Here is a 16645-nt window from a genome sequence, read left to right as displayed (position 1 = left end):
TATAAAGATTGTGAAAGAAGACACAATTATGACGCACTCTAGTTACCAAGCGGTGAGCCAGTCAACTCTCAGGCCTTGATATTAAAAAGCATACTGAACAGAAGAGAATTATTTTTAAGGTGACAAATCACTGATTGCTCATTCTAGATACAAGCTAGAGCAGACTGGCACTGGGATCAAGGAACTCGTGGATTCAGTTCCTGGCTTGCCACTGACTCACTGTGTGGCCTCGGCCAAGTCACTTAAACTCTCTGGTTCCCCATCTGTAGCATACCTAAGGCCCAAGGATGCTATCAGGATTAGGTAGTTTGTGCTTGCAGATGTTAAAGTGCTAGTTGAAATCTTCACTAACATAATTTTTGAACAAAGTTGGGATGTTTTTGTAATGGCTTTGAGAAGTTGGAAAGAACTTGCTAATTTGGGTTCAAGTCTTCAGAGGACTCAGCCCATTATTCAAACCTAAACCCTTGCATGTGAATTTGTGCACAGAGGTGTTAGAATTTACACATGTAACATCTCTCTATCAGTTGTGTCCCTAGCTCTTAGTGCTTTCAAAATTCAAGCTCACTCATAGCAAATCTCACTCTGGATTTTAAGAATTGCCAGAAAGTATCTTGTGCTGTTTGAGGGGATCAGTTATGAATATTGACTATTACTCAATACACAATTTAGTGTCTGGCAATATCAAATTACCCCTGCAATTTTTAATTATGAATTTTGACTATTTTAGGCTTACTTAAAATTCACTTGTATTGGGAAAGTATAGTTCAGTTTTCCAAGAAATCAGACTTGCAGGGGAAGTTTATGGAAGCTTTCAGAATATCTACTAAAGTAGCAAGAGAGTTCCAAGAAATTCACTATCTTTCATAACTTTGAAGGAGGTCTAGTTTCCAAAGATAATGAGGTAAACTGTATTTCAACCTCTTTCTGTAACTCTCCTTAGTCACTTTGCGATATTCCCCTGCTATTACCCTGTGTTTTTCTTTTCATATAACATTTCCAGCAGTTTGATCATTTATTGATTGAGATTTGCACTAACTACATAAGAGTGCCCATCTGAGTCACTAGGAGCCCTTTATAACTCATAATAATACACCTCATTGACCCTCTCAGAGACCTACCCTGGTATCAGCCATGAATGTAATAATAAAACCCACCAACAGAACCATCGTTGGAGTCCCCATCATCATTCTGCTCCCAACTCCTTAGGAGAAAAGATGAATTTTGCAGAGCAACATGATGGTTAACAAACTCAGTCTCTATGGACCATGTCGTGAAGTGAGCTCCCAAGGCTTGGGGCCCTCATAGTGAATGTCCTGCTTTTGTCTTAATAGAAAATTAGCTCATTGCATCTCCACTGACTATAACCTTGGCAATGTCTCAGGAGGAAAGACATGGTCTCTAAGATAGGTAAGTCCTAGGCCATGAAGGGTGTTGTAGGTCAAAAGCAAACATCTTAAAAATCAACCCAGAATCCAGTAGGTAGCCAATGCAGATCACAGATCACTGATTTCATATGCTCATGAAATGACATAGTATTTAATAAGTAGTCTGCACCCACTGCTGTTTCCAGCTGGATTTAAGATGCTATCCCATTTCAAGCGCACTGCAATAGTTTCATCTTAAAATGACAAAGGCACAGTCCTCACTTGAAAGAATGCAGACACCATCGGGGCACTACCAACAGAACAGCAATTACAATTCAGTAGATCTGTGACTCAAACAGAAGCAATAGATCCAGACAGTAGTTTAAAGACATGATTTGCAAGTTGATTTCATTGAACACCTATTGCTCCCTGCCTGTCAGAATGTGAAGTGTGGGCAGTCAGGTCCAGTGGTTAGAGCCATAGATGGCTGGGCTGGAGGAGATTGTGCCTGAGTCAATAGCGAAGGTCTGGAGCCAGGAAACAAGCCAGAGTAAATAGTGAAGAGCAAAAGCCAAGGGTCAAGCTGGAGTCAACAGCCAGGAACCAGAAACAAGGCAAGGAAGCAGGAACAAGGCAGGGTCTGTCTCAGCAGCAGGTCAGGGATCTGCCTTGTTGCAGGGACAAGTTTCTGGTGCCCCCTCCAGCCTTAAATAACAGGTCTGGGCCAATCGGGTCATGGGAGGAGTTGCCAGTCATCTCTACCATGGTTGGCACTTCCCGCAGCGACTGGTTTCCCAGGACACATGGGTGCATTGATTATGGGTCTGGTGGGGGTATGGAAAGCACTGAGCTCCCACAGACCCAGGTTCAAGTTCCATGAATCTTCACACTATCCTTAAGATCCAGATTGGGGGGAGGGGGAGGGGGAGGAGGAGGGGGAGGGAGAAAGGGGAAGCAGCTCACAGCTGAAGGATCCTTTTCCCTCTTACCTCTACCACAAAAGGCCATGCCGCAAATGCAGTCCTTGCGCTCTCCTGAGTGAGGTGACTGCTCTCTACTAGCATCCTTGTCACAAGTCATCCCAAAGGGAGCAGGGAGGGCTTTAAAAGAGTAAGAAAGAGGCAGGGCTATGGATCCATCACTTTCACCGGCCAGCAGAGCTCGGTGGATGCAGTGGAGACCCCATGCTGCAACTTTTAAGGCACTCAGCCTGGGCACCTCAGTCAGGCATTGTATCTGAAGGAGGCATAGTGATTTCTGGCACCCCCCAGACATGGGTAGCTCCATAAGCCTCCAAATGGAGCTATGCATAATAGGCACAATCTGACCATCATCGTTTGTACAGCACCAAGGACAATGTGATCCCATTCCTGAGCAGGGCTTTTGGGTGCTATCTTAATTTAAATTGTCACCATTATTACTACTAATTGCTTTTGACACTGCATAATCTGATAGGAAGTTTCCCAACCAAGCCTCAAAACGCCTCTAAAATTGTTACAGAAAGATGATAGCTTCTCCATAGTTAAGATTGCAACCAGCTTCCATTATAAACCTTGTTTTTGTTTTCCTATTGCTTTGGCGTGGAAAATTGGTTTGTTGCCTGAATGTTGCCATACTTAGCCAAAAGTGAATGTTACTGCCAAGTCAGAAGAAAGTACATTGTACAGTTTTCAATTTACAACCTATTTTGAATTGCCCCAATTTGAAATGTACTTTTGCTTGGGTTTTTTGTTTGTTTATTTTTTGGTCTTCCTTTACCTCCAGTGTGGCTTGTTACCGTCCTTTCAAACTTCCTACAGAGTGCCAGGCTTAGAGGTTTACAATTTTCAGCAGAATAGTTTTGTTGCAGTGAAGTACATGAATATCAGCCTAAGTGTGGGTAGTTTTAGGCTGTGAAGAGTAAAACCAGCCTACTTCTACTTTTGCACTCACACCTGCTTCATATAATTCACATCATGTTCCTAAGAAGAGGGGTTAGGAATGCCCTTTGATACAGGTTCATCAAGGTCTTACTTCACCAGAGGTATACGTTTCCTTTACACACAATGAAATTGCCAAGGGGCCAACCTAAATAACACAATAGGGTGCCGCTTTATGCCTGTGCATTTTAGAAGAGAACTAAAAGGCGTAACAAATCAGGCATAACGTACCCACCACATCAGACAAAGAAACCTTACAGTAAAACAACAGGTCATGGGAACTCTCATGAAGCCCTTTATTTGCATCTTACTGAAAGCAATAGATACATGTACATTGAGTGGTTGCATTTCAACCAAGAAAGAAAAGAAGAAAACTATGGGCTCGTTCCTGGCCCCACTAAAGTCAATAGGAGCTTTGTCATTGACTTCAAAAGGAGCAGACTGGGCCATAATAATGCAGAGAGATTTTTTTTCCTCTATCTAATAAATGATAACCTTTCATTGGCTCCTCAAAAGCACAATAAAACTTAATGTAGGTGAATGAGAGAGAAAGAAAAGAAACAGTACACTAAGGTATAGGTATTAAATTAGTTCACAGCAAGAGTTTTATGTACACACATCAACCTCACTGTCAGGTTACATCAATAACATTGACACAGCACGCTGGGGATAATACTGCACATGTTCATTGAATGTAAAATAAGCCAAAGATACATACATTTGAGGATTCTTGATGTGACAAGCTAAAATTTATGCCAGTAATAATGTAGAACAAGACTCAAATTCAGCCCTGATTTACACCTAGGATAATGCCATTGATTTCAGTATGGTTTTCTGGGGTGTAATTCACTGGGGTGACACTAAATGTCCTATGCACACACAGCTATGTATTTAGGGAAAAGTTTTCTTCTCAGATCCTGTCATAAACAGATAGCTAAGGGTTAATGTTCTTTTACCTGTAAAGGGGTAACAACAGTAACCTGAAACACCTGACCAGAGGACCAATCAGGAAACAAGACTTTTTCAAATCTGGGTGGAGGGAAGTTTTGGGTGTGAGTTCTTTGCTCTTTGTCTTGTGTCTGTGCCCTCTCGGCTCTGAGAGTGATTTTTCTGTCTCCTGCCTTTCTAATCTTCTGTTTCCAAGTTGTAAGTACAAAGATAGTAAGACAATAGGTTTATATTGTTTCTTTTGTATTTACATGTGTGTAGTTGCTGGAGTGTTTTGAATTGCATTCTTTTTGGATAAGGCTGTATATTCACTTTTTTTTCTTAAGCAATTGACCCTGTATATTTTCACCTTATATAGAGACTATTTTTAATGTATTTTTCTTTCTTTTTATAAAGCTTTCTTTTTAAGACCTGTTGGAGTTTTTTTTAGTGGGGACTCCAGGGAATTGAGTCTGCAGCTCACCAGGGAATTGGTGGGAGGAAGAAGTCAGGGGGAAAATCTCTTTGTGTTAGATTTACTAAGCCTGACTTTGCATACCCTCTGGGGGAGGGAGATTAGCGCTCTCGGTACTTGTGTTTCCAGGACTGGAAGCAGGGAATCTCCTAGGGTCGTCCAGGGAGGGGAGCCTGGGAGGAAGTAACAAGGAAACAAGGGGAGGGGGTTATTTCCCTTTGTTGTGAGACTCAAGGAATCTGAGTCTGGGGTCCCCCAGGGAAGGTTTTGGGGAGACCACAGTGAGCTAGGCACTGTATAATTCCTGGCTGGTGGCAGCTTTACCAGGTCCAAGCTGGTAACTAAGCCTGGAGGTTTTCATGCTAACACTCATATTTTGGACTCTAAGGTCCAGATCTGGGAAAAAATGTTATGACAGATCCTCATTGCAAATAGACTCTAGATTGAAAATCTTTTAACAAATGCATAAAGTCAAATTGGGTTTGAATGGTTCTATGTAAACTGGGAGGAAATAATTCCTAATTCCCAATTGGGGTATGAGTTTATAGATATATATCACAGCTAAAAGCCATGTGAAAAACTTTATTTAACATTGCAAAATTATTTAGGTTGCAAAATTTAGCCCTCAAAAGTTAGGAAATGCCAGAATTAAGGTTGCTTGTGTAACCTTAATTCACCTCCTTTGGACAGATGCATGATGGTACAGTCTTTAATTATATGGTCAAATGCTATTTCCCACCCACTGGACTCCTGCCTCACACTGAACACAGAAGGGATGGTGCTCCCATAAAGAGCAGCTAGTATGTGATCATGTAAATGGCAACTGTGTCATAATGCTTATGCACCAGGGGGCTAAAATAAGATTGCACAGGCAACCTTAATTCTAACATTTTCTAACTTGTGAGCACTTAACTTTCAACCTTAATAATGTTCTTTTAATGTGCGTGTGCATGTGCGTGTACATGTATCATTTCCTAGGTTTTTAAAAATGTAAACTGAAACTCCTCATCCCGCAAACTGCAGCATGTGGCATCATATTGACATCCACATGGCTCATCAGTAGGGTTAAACCCTTTAGATTCCCCACACAGACCTCTTCCACTTGAGTAACCGATAGCAACAGAAGATACCAATCTACTATGTGGATCAGTGCTTAAGGGGGGATGAGCTGCATACTTTACTAATGAGTGTCACAGATATTTGCTGACAGAAGAGCAATGGTGGGACCCAGGAGTATTAAGTTACATTCCAGGCTCTAGAGGGGAGCATTGTCTAGTGGGCACAGACTCTTCCGCCTTCCCCCTCCACAACTTCCTGTCTCTTCCCCACACTAGTCTCCTTATTCCAGTCCTATACTCCTCACCTAGTCAGTCTCGTGTCTACACTACCAGCATGTCTACCGGGCATGTCTAGACTACCGGACGGATCGAAGGGCAGCAATTGATCCGGGGAGGCGGGGGGTTGATTTATCCTGTCTAATATAGATGTGATAAATCAACCTCCGATCGCTCTAGCGTTGACACCGGTCTTCCACCCCAACGAGAAGCGCAAGGGGAATCGATGGGAGAGCATGTCCCATTGGCACACTGCAGTGAAGACACCAGAGTAAGTAGATCTAAGTATGTCGACTTCAGCTTCGTTATTTATGTAGCTGAAGTGTGTAACTAAGATCAACCCCTCCCCCACTCCCATAGTATAGACCAGCCCTCAGTCTGCACTTCTTAGGCTTCTCATTCCAGTCCCAGTCTCCTTGCCCATCTTCTCCTACTCTCCCTCTCTAGACTCCCATTCCCAATCTCATTTTCCACATCGAGCCACTTTCAGTCCCCCCACCGACTTATCCAGCAATTCCCAGTTCCCTCCAACCAGCTCCTTATTCAATCTGTCTCTGCCACCTCCACTGTTCACCATTTGCACCCGTCCCTGCACCCCCATCCCCACTGTCTCCTAATGCCAATCTTCCTGCCTGTGCTCTTCTACTAAGATAAGGGTTTGTCTACACAGTGCAGTAATGTGCATCACAGGGGTGTAAAGAGCAGAGTGCTTTAAAGTGTTGCCTTCTAACTGCTCCCATGTAGAGCCTGCTGATATGGTCTGAAAGGTTCCTAGTAAACAATATAGCACTGTTCCAAATAGGACTACATCAGGGTACAGTAGGTATCTTTTCGAGTATGTCAGCAGGGGCTATGGGGGGAAGTTAGAATGCAACACTTTAGCGTGCTCTACAATTTACACCCCACTGGTTCATATTGCTGCACTGTGGGTAGACAAGCCCTCAATCTCCCCAGTGTTTCTTGTCCCAAACCACTCTCCCAACTCTCCCCACCCCTGGTCAAGTTCTTGTCCCCTCTGTATGCTAATCAAGCAGTTTCCTCCTCCATGTTGTCTGGGGCCAGCAGGAGGCATTGAGATCATAGGAGAGACTGATTTCCTGCTTTCAGTTCTGGTGTCTGGACCCAGCCTAACTAGCAGCCCAGACTTGCAAGTGCAAGGAAAATCCTGGAGTATGCCCAGTGTGGACGAATCTGTTGAGATTTTAGCCGCAAAGCTTATGCAATTCCAACCTGAGCATGTGCAAATTGATTTTCCAAAGGTTTATAACATGGACAAATTTGGGTGGATTTTCACAGGTTACAAAAAAGGAACGTCGTGACACAAAGCCTAATGACCTGTCAAATTTCAAGTCCCTGCTCCAAAGCATGGGGCACTAGAGCTTTCCAAAGGAAGGGTTGTAGGAATTCTTTAACATAGGAAAAAAACATATTTTCCTCTAGTCTCATTCTCAGAAACAACTGAACTGTTTTGGCTGGTATTTTCCAAAAACATTAAGGCTGAGGCAGACACCTGGCATGGAAAATTTCAGCCTGAACAGTTTCAATGTGGCAATGTTATTAGCAACTGTGCTAGGGTCTTATAATGGGAAATGTCAGGCAACCTTAATATTAGGTGGTGCTACCAGTCCCACTGATAACAAACAAGCAAGCTATTTAGGCCCAGTCCTGGAAGTCCTCCCTGCTTGGCTTGAATGGGAGTGACACACAGAGGGCTTGCAGAACTGAGGCCTTTCTGTTTAACTTGCATTCAGTAATGGTCTTGTTCAACCTCAATTAAATCTTTATTTGAAAATCAGCCATATAACTTCAGTGATCTGTATAATTAGATTCATGATATAATACTGCAGTATTTACTGAAACATGACAGACGGTTATTATTTTTAGAAAGAAGGTGCATATGTATATCATTAGACTCAGGATACACCTGTTTAAAATGCCACTCCTTCAGTCTGATGAAGGATAGTGAAAGAGTGTTCAAGGCAAAACAGAACAAAAACAAACCTCCCTCTCCAAAACGCAAAAAGAAGAGCAGCAAGCCATGTTCTGTTTCACACGTACCACAATTACAGCCCTATCCAGTCAGTGACAACTGCGTAAAAATAATTCTGACTGTTGTGCAACCTGGCAAATGTCATTTTCATATATAAAAATATGATGAAAAGGTTTGAATTTGCCTCAAACTTTTAGTTTTTTACCTTGAAAATGATACTTTCAAAGGGGAAAAATAATCTGATTTTCAGGCAACTTCACCCCCTCCCCCCAACATTAGTGCTTATTCTAAAAAGTGTGAACATTTGTCCTTGAACAAATAAGAAGGAAGTGTGGAGAGGGGGCCACTTCAAGGGGGAGGGTCATGTTCCAAAGGAAACTGGGTAGCTCAGTGGAAGAGGACATAGCAGTACTGAGGAGGATGGTACAGTTCCGTGGTGAAGGCATAACTCCAAGGCTCAGCTTCTACAAAGGAGAAGTTAGTGAGGATAACAGATGCTGAGAACAGATAGGGAAGAGAAATGGTGGCAAGCTCATTACCAGACTTTATTTGTCACGAAGAATGGTTGGAAATAGCTGATGGAGAGGAAGACGGCCCCAGCTGCATTTAGGATATGAAAAAGGAGGTGTCACAAGGGTCATAGGCTGGGAACTGCAGTGGTCAGAAAGCTCTGAGGGAAAAGGCCCATCTCAGTGCCTCTGCCACGTTTCAGGGCTAGCTGTATCTTTGGCCTCTTTCTCAGTTTCTTCAAGGGCACCCCTTCTAAGACCATGCCAACCACCTGCACTTCTCTCAGGGTGCAAATCTGTGACTTACCCTGCTCTTAGACTGGGTCTCCGGGCTACAGCACCCCTGTTTACTATGGATATTTTCTTACCAGCTCCAACAACTGGGTTTGGCACCTGCCAGCGACTCCACTCGGTGATCAGTATGAAAATGCAGTGACTCCAGACAGCTTCTTCAAAACAAGATAAATTTATTCATAGGAGCATGAGAGGGAACAGGTTAAAACAAAAGGGCCTATATACATATTACCTCATCTAATGCCACATCTAACTTACTTCACACACATCCCACTGCCGCCTTTTGTCTCTCTCTCTCTCAGTTTCAGGGCTGAGATTTTTAATTACTCCCAATTTTTTCATCTCATTTTCCCCCACTTGGATTGCCCCTTTTCCTATGTCAGTAGCCGAGGATGGGCCCTTACATGGTTTGAAGTAGATTTCCAAAGGTTTGAAACCTGTATTGTTCCCTTACATATTAGTGATTGAGGTATAACTAAATCCATTCCCGCAGACGTGGAAATCTACAAAGGACTGAGTTACCCTTCTGCACCCATGGAGCAGACAGCAGAATGGTGAGCAAACAAAGGTACACATCCGTTTCAGAAAAATTAATGCAGGTATCTCCCACATGGTCTTCACAGCCTCTCATCTGAAAGTACTGTGGACCTGAGCCTGTGATTAACTGAGCACCCTTAAAGTCAACTGGTGTTGAGGGCATCCAGCACCAGGCAGGGTTGGGACTTTTATAAACTACTTATGGGAATCATTTAACTTGCCCCAGAAATGCAGGTGCCTCTCATGTGAAACATATCAACTGTGCTCCAAAAAACATCCAAAAAAGATGTTGAAGAATAGCTCAACTGAAATTAATCTGAACAGGGCGGGCTCCAGGGTTTTTGCCATCTCAAGCAGCAAAAAAAACCAAAAAACAAACCAAAAAAGTGATCGCAATCTGCAGCTCTACTGCTGCTGCTTCAGTCTTCGACGGCGACTCAGTGGCTGGTCCTTTGCTCCAAGAGAGAGTGAGGGACCTGCCACCGAATTGCCGCAGAAGACCCAGATGTGCCACCCCTCACAGCTGGCTGCCTCAAGCAGCTGCTTGCTGGGCTGATGCCTGGAGCCGGCCCTGAATCTGAATGCTTTGGGTGGTTGTAGCGGGGTCGTCACCCACTCCTGGCCTGAAAGGGGTTAAAAGCCAGCCCTTGGAGAGGGCTGGGGCTGGGAGCCTTAGGCTGGGCTGATTGAGGAGGCAGCCTCAGCTGTGGCCATGTCCCAAACAGACCCAACTGGCCTATAAAGGCCAGGGAAGCCAGGAGCAGACACAGTCTCTCTCTACCTGGAAAGGGGATGGGCCTTGTTGCTGGGAGCTAGAGAAGGTACCTGAAATGGAGCAGGGCTGGGGGGAAGGTCAAGGGAGCTGGGGAGCTCTGACCTGGAAACCCCCCAGGCTGCAGCGTAGTATAAGGCCAAACAGGTACTGCGGTTGCAGGGGACAGCCCAAGGGCAGGTAGAGGCAGCAGGTCCAAACTCCCCTTTCCTGTGATGAGTGGCTTATACTGCAGTATGCCCCAGGGAGTGGGGGCTTGTAGGTGACTGGCAGGAGGCTACGACTGAGGTGAGGTGGGGATAGGAGGGTGGGAGTTCCCCAGGGAGGGGAGACCCCGAGAGTGAGGGGTTGTTGCCGGGGCAACACCTCAGATAATGGGGCACTGGAGTCCAGGGAGAGATGTGGAGGTCCAGCGGGAGTGGGAAACTGGCCTGCAGAGGGCGCTTCAAGGCTGGAAAATGAGCCAATTCCCAGGACACCAGCAGGGGGCACCACAGGGGTGAGTCCCACATCGCTATAGTGGTAAAAAATGCAAGGAAAGTGTTTGCTACCTCAGTTAACTAACTGCAAATGAAGGCTCTATTCTGGGCTACATACGGCAGTATAGGATCAACACTGCACTTTTGCCATAAAATAGAGAAGACTAATGCAGAGAAATCAGAAGTAGAGAAGAGCATGTTAAGAGGATTATCTTTCCATTTTTTTCTTAAATGGCCCATATGGGCAGGAGTAAGAAGATACTCTTGTATATGAAAACACACCAACCAGATGCCACATCAGCCCTGGATGGGCAGCAGTGTATTTCCTTTCAAATGTGCAGACTGCTGTTCATTGATGGAACGTGCTTTGGAGTGAGACAGGGCCCCCAGAGAGGAAATGCCTATTATCTGAAAAGCTGTCTGATGTCAATGGGACATTGTGATCAGGTAAACACTTCAGAATTTGACCTTTAGCACATACAGTATGTGCAATATGGTTGAGTTACACTTTATGTGATGTTATGGGAAGATAGCCTGCCCCCATCCTCTGCCCCAGAAACTGCTCAGAGACACTTTTATTTAGTGTTCAGCCTGTACTTTAGTCTAAACCCTTCCACCAACACAAGTACAGTGTAACATGACTTTTAAATCCCAACATCTTTCAACCCCTCTTTACTAGGGCCCTAGGAAGAGAGGTACCATTTTCTAGGGAGCTTTTCCATTCTGGGCTTAATTAGGTGACCCCATCCCTCTTCCCATAACACGGCCCTCCTGGCTTTTATCAGGTTAGTCAGCCAAGGGCTAATTAGTTCCTTACCTCCCCTGCCTCTCCTTCTGATTAACTAATTGTTCAATCAGCCATCACTGGGTGAACTAATTGAGGTTACAGTAATTAGAGAGCTGGCCCACCTGTCCAGTCCGAGCACTTTGTCATGTGTGGCCACCAGAACTATGTGGTTTCTTGCTTTTTGTATACATTAAAATTTCCTATGCAACAAGTTAGAGAGATGGGGCAGAACCAAGACACGGGATCTGAACTAATGCAACATTTAGGGAAGATTCAAACTTTGTGGCTTAGATCTGGTTTTAAAGTGGTCCAATCTGGATCACCTAACCAAACAACTCTGAAATCTGAGGACATTTAGATTCTAGGCTGCTTCTAGATAGAAACATGTTGACTTGGGCTTCAACTTTAGTAATGGTGACTAAATCTTGAGGTCCTGACTCAATGTATATTCAGTTTTTACTTAGTCTTTGAATCATCATTGTTAGCTTGTGTTGATTTTAAAAGAGGAAGGTAAGGGGAGGGGAGAGGGAGAAGACATGGTATCATTTTTATCTAAATGTGCTATTTATTTTTTGTTTCAGTATCTCATCTAGCATCACACTCAGCAATTTTCTGTGCTCCATTTTCCTTCCATGTACATCTCCAATATTTAGGTGCACATATGATCAAAGCCTTCATTTTGATGGAGGAAATAATGAAGGGTTTACTCCATCTATGTGGAGTACTGGTGAATAGCAATAGGCTGTCCGATGCATCAGTGAAACACCTTCTTGCCAGCAGAGATTTAAATCCAGGAAGATGAGCCTCTGCATGCTGAGCTATTTTCCAGTACTACACTGAGATGCTAGCACTTTAATTATTTGTACTAAAGAAATGACAGCAAGAGTTCGCTGGGAATGAGCAGTCTGGCAACCAAAACATGTAAATAGCACAGAGGGAAATGAAAAATAGAAACAGGAAAAACAGCCACTGTGTCAAATATGGCTAATGATGACTATCTTTAGCACATCTATAGTTAGACATATGGCTTTTCTGTCTCTGTCAATAACAGAGTGATCAGATTGCTGCCACACAGCTGTGAAACGTCTGTAGCTTATCACAGTTGCTATGACACCATTAGAGGCATGGTACTGTAAAAGGGTATAGGAAGATAAACCTGTTGAGACTGGTAGCTACTGGTATTAAAGAATTACATACTAAATGTATCATGGCTGTGCTAAATTAACCATCATTCAGAGACATTGGGTGTAAACTTCCAGCGTGGGGTAGGTTTGTCAACTCTTCCGTACTTTAATGCCTTATGCTCATGCTTCAAGAACTCAGTCTCAACTATGGAAGTTTTTCCCATGTAACTTGCTATTATAGTTGGGGGCTGAGGGAAAATGCATTAATCAAATGCTTTATTCAAAGAACTTCAGACAAGTTGGCAAATAAATTATTCAATGAATAAGTTAGATATAAAATTACAAAATAATGAAAACATCAAATAATTTACTTAAATCAACAAATACATGAGAAATTTAGAATGGGTTGGTAGAAAATTCAGGAAGAAAGGAGATAGTATTTATCCAATGAGTTATTCATTATGAATTATTTGCCCAGCTCCAGGGTCAAGATCTGCATTTTAAGAGAAAAAATTAAGTGTTTGCTTTAAAGGTGCCAATGTGTTAAAGCTGTTAATACGCAGGAAACCATGGCTGTGGATCTAAACCTGTGGAGAACTGTAGTCAGAAATGGTGTGGCCAAAGACAGTAGGTTTGAGACCCTCATATTGTAAAGGGCTTGCTTGACGTGACTTTAAGCAAGCTAGTGTCTCATTCCCCCTTTCTTATCACCTGTTTTCTGCACCTACATTCCCCCTCTATGGTCCAGCAAGGGCACCCACTCTTAGGCTTCTGGCTCCCCAGCCACCACCTCACTTGGATGGAGACATGCATCTCTCTCTGTCCTAACTGGTGCATTTCCAAGTGGCACAGCTCCCTGCCTACACTGTCAATTCCCCAGCAAAGTCAGACTGCCTAAGGAGACCTGCTTTGTGTTTCTCTACAGCAAGGGTTCACAACCTTTGGCACGTGACCCATCAGGGTAATCCACTGGCAGGCCACAAGACATTTGGTTTAATTGACTGTCCACAGGCACAGCCCCTCCGCAGTTCCCAGTGGCCATGGTTCACCATTCCTGGCCAATGGGAGCTGCAGAAAGTAGCTGCTGCTTCCCGCAGCTCCCATTGGCCAGGAACGGTGGAGTCGGCGAACCATGGCCACTGGGAACTGCGGGGAGGGGCATGCCTGTGGACCGTCAATGTAAACAAAATGTCTTGCGCCCTGCCAATGGATTACCCTGACAGGCCCTATGCTGAAGGTTGCTGACCCCTGCTCTACAGAGATAGTAAACAGTGTAACTGCCACAGATAAGTTACCACACAGCTCTTTTCAAGCAAGCACATGTATTCTTAAGGTAAAAGCATTACAGAAAAAACACATAGAAAACAATACCAGAACCTAAACACATGCTAATAAGCTTACCAAAGATCACTCCTGACTGCAACAAGGGCTCTGGTCAGGTAACAGTCCTTCAAACCCCACCAAGGGGTGTTTCCTCTGGTTACAAGTTCATAACTGCTTTGGCTTAGAACAAGAACCTCCCCCCACCCATGAATCTGAGAGTCATGCTTTCATGCCATTTGGACCTTTTGATCCTGTAAATAGGAATTGTGTAGACAAAGGTCTCCTTCCCAGGGTGAAGCTTCAAAAGTTCAGGTCCAGGAAAGTGTTCCCTCTAATTTTTTACATCCATGTGTGGAATGAATTTTGTTATGTGCACCAATATGGACGTGATGTGTGACATATCAGCTTCATATTGATGCATATAACATTCATGTGGTGGGGATGGGGCTGAAGGGTTCAGCATGTGGAAGGGGGATCAGGGCTGGGGCAGAGAGTTGGAGTGCAGGGGGTGAGGGCTCTGTCTTGGGCTGCAGGCTCTGGGGTGGGAGTGGGGATGAGGGTTTGGAGTACAAGAGGGGGCTCAGGGATGGGACAAAGGAGTGGGATGCAGGGGGGCTTTGGGCTCTGGGATGAGGCAACGGATGAGGGGTTTTGGGTGCAGGTTGCCCTGGGGCTGTGATGGGGAGAGAGGACTCCCTTCAACCCTCTCTTGCTGCAGCAGCTTGGGGCCTGGGGAGAGGAGCCTCAGCAGCTCCAGCAGGGCCAGGCTGGGCCGAGGGAGGGGCTCCTCTCCTCCAGCTGCAGCAAGTCCAGGGTAGGTCTGTGCGAGGGCCAGCAGGGAGGGGCATCTCTCCTCACCACAGCAGGTTCATGCTGAGGCCAGCGGGAAGGGGCGCCTCTCTCCACCACGGCAGGTCTGTGCTTTAGCCGGCAGGAGGGGTGCCTCTCCCTGTCGCAGCACTGAGCCCCTGCGTGGGGCTTAATAGGCAGCTGCTCAGCTTAGAAGGAACTTAGGCCGAGCTGGGTATTTGCATTCCTCTCCTCCCAAGCATTTCTTAGGAAACCTACTCAACTTACAGTTCAGCCTTGTCTTAGTCCATTGTTTATAAGAGTCCTTTAAAGTTCAAAACAGTTCCTAAGATTTACATTAGTTATGTCTCCTGGACAAATTATATAGCAGTGTTTCTCAAACAGGGGTCGCTACTTGTGTAGGGAAAGCCCGTGGCGGGCCAGGCCGGTGTGTTTACCTGTCCCGCAGGTCCAGCCAATCTCAGCTCCCACTGGCCACAGATCGCTGCTTCCAGCAGCTCCCATTGGCCTGGAGCAGCGATCCGCAGCCAGTAGGAGCCGTGATTGGCTGGACCTGCTGACGGGGCAAGTAAACACACTGGCCCGGCCACCAGGGGCTTTCCTTACACAAGCGGCAACCCGTTTGAGAAACCCTGTTATATAGAATTTCACAATTACACATACTTTTGCATTTTTAATACAACAAGCTCCTAAAATACTTAAACTTAATTCAATAAGGTTTATCCAGGATATTGTAACAAATTGCCATACCAGTCACAAACATATTGCTCACTTCACATACCACTGAATTGCAACCCCCTCAAGGGTGAAACACAGCAGCCATTTGGCACCAGCAACAATATACAGCGTTTCTAAAGAGAAAGTAAAGAACAAGTCTTCCAACTAAATGTCAGGGCAAAATATAATTGCTATCATTAATAACCTTTATCATTCATGTTGCTCAAATTGCTAATTTATCAGGCATAGAGCACAAAGACTTCTATTGGGATAGGACCCCAATGTGTAAGGTACTGTACACACACAAGGCAAAACCTCCTTACCCCAAAGCACCTGCAGTCTAAACAGATGAAGGGTGGAAGAAAGAAAAAAAAAAAGCATGAATTCAGGCTTAGTGGGCCTAACAGCTCTATTCTTTAAAGACCATATGGGACAGGACCTCAGTTTTATGTCCCACCTTAAAGGCTGCACTTCCAGTAGCATGGTGCCCCACTACAGTACTATGCTTGGAGCATTGTCAGTACAGCTAACCCAAGCATTCAAAAATAAGCAGTCAGCCCTCCCCACAAACCATGAGATTGGCTTTAATGTCATGAATATTTTTAAAAACAATACACTTGTAGTTATTTTATTTGAGCCTTTAGCGTTCACATTTTTGAATTTTTCTCTGCAGCCAGAAGGGCTAGAAGAAACTTTCTTTAAAACAATAATTAAAACCTGAGATTCAGCTGAAAACCCATTATTCCAGGTGCTGGAACTTGAAGAAAAGAGCATCAAATGTTGCAAAGTTTGTGATAAAATCATGAAAGTTGGCAACATTGCAGTGGTTCAATAAAGAAAAGATTTTGGCAACAGAATTGGAAGGCTTCAATTCAAGGCTTGGAAGGCAAGTACCAAATGAGCCCAACGCTTCTTAGCTCGGAGATCACAGTGTTCATGCAGCGATGTTTGCTCTTTAATGATTTAATTCAAGGAAGCAGGATGTGGCATTTTGTTTATTCCATAGAGTCAATTCCACAATAATATGGTGCAATTTTTTGGCCATATATATGTTTACATTCAATTTTCCAGAACAGCAGCCAGAAAAAAAAAAAAAAGTGGGGAAGAAAGAGGTTAAAGGGTAGAAAAACTGTGTACAAGTTCCAGATTACTTTATTAAAGTAGTAACCATAAGCAAACATGAAAACCTTGTAGATATAAACATATTACTGTATGTTTATAGCTCTCTTTTGTGTTCCTTTGAGAAGGTTTTTGTCTGAATTAATAAACCATGCCCTGAGG

Source organism: Gopherus evgoodei, chromosome 2 (assembly GCF_007399415.2).
Source record: "Gopherus evgoodei ecotype Sinaloan lineage chromosome 2, rGopEvg1_v1.p, whole genome shotgun sequence".
In the NCBI taxonomy this organism is placed as follows: Eukaryota; Metazoa; Chordata; order Testudines; family Testudinidae; genus Gopherus; species Gopherus evgoodei.
Note: the sequence above shows the minus strand (reverse complement) of the source record.